Below are 1,161 nucleotides of genomic sequence, written 5' to 3'. Positions count from 1 at the left end.
TTGCCAGCACTTTGTGCTTTGAGGTCAAGTTTTTAAAGGCTGTAACACCCCCCCTCCCCCCCCCATACCCTCCTTTCTTGGTGCGCTGCAAGGAGACAGCCGGGGACTTTTGAAACCATTCCCCCCCTGTGGGCTGCAGAAAACCCCTTCATCTGTGCATGGGGAAGGAAACATGCGCTTGCTGTAGCATCTGAATTTCTCTGATGTTAACAGCGAGGCTCAGCCAACTCCACACGAGTCCTCTGCTGGGATCCGGGGTAGGTTATCAGCCCCAGTCCAACGCAAAACTCAAAGGAAAGCCGGGTCCTTTTGCCACTCTGCCCATCCGGAGGGATGCAGCTCAGCCTGAGAGGGCGGCCAGGCTGCAGCAGGGGCAGAGAGCTCTCGCCAGGGTCAGCCAAGAGAAAACCCTCACCAGATCTCATTTGAAAGGAACCCGGCAGTTTTCCACCCAGCCCATTGCCCTGCGTCCCGGCCGCAGCACCGGGGAGCCCGGGGGGTGCGGTGCCCCAGCAGCTCCCGATGGGCCGCGCTGTGCAGCCGCATCTCTGACCACAGCGGGGGAGAAACGGCGCATTGTTATTTTTTATAAAACATCTTTTCCACAGGGCATCAGCAAAACCTCACCATTTTAATCCCATCCCTCATAAAATTTCTTTTGAATATTTAAGAGCGAAACCCGTGCTCAGATCCTATCTGGTGTTATATCCTCCTTCATTTCCTTTTACAGCGTTCAGATAGCGCGGTGACCCATACAGGGCGATATGAGTCTATAAAAAGATGGACAGATACTTCTGACACCGACAGAAAGCCTCTGCTCTACCATCTAGCGAGTATTCCCCCAAGGCAGGTAAAGCACGACGGCTTTATTGCAGCACCCGACTTTGTTATCTGGCAGAACAGTGGCACAGGGGTTTAACCCTTCCATGGGTGGCTGCCCTCTGGCTCGCCGTCTGGATGCGCTCCGGAGCAATTCAGGTCAAGTTCCTGGTTGACATCAGCGCCGCTCAGCCCGTCTCTGGGGGAGGTCAGCTTGGATCCAGACCCACCAGCTTTCCCACCACCATAAACCAACAAGTTTTTTGCCACTAGATGGAGTTTAAAAAGCCTAAAGACAACCTGCCCTTTCCTAGCCCATGCCCGCACCTCCCCGCGTTTCAG

The sequence above is a fragment of the Egretta garzetta genome, unplaced genomic scaffold (assembly GCF_000687185.1).
Source record: "Egretta garzetta isolate BGI_Z169 unplaced genomic scaffold, ASM68718v1 scaffold245, whole genome shotgun sequence".
NCBI classification, from domain to species: Eukaryota; Metazoa; Chordata; class Aves; order Pelecaniformes; family Ardeidae; genus Egretta; species Egretta garzetta.
This window is presented reverse-complemented; position numbering follows the sequence as displayed.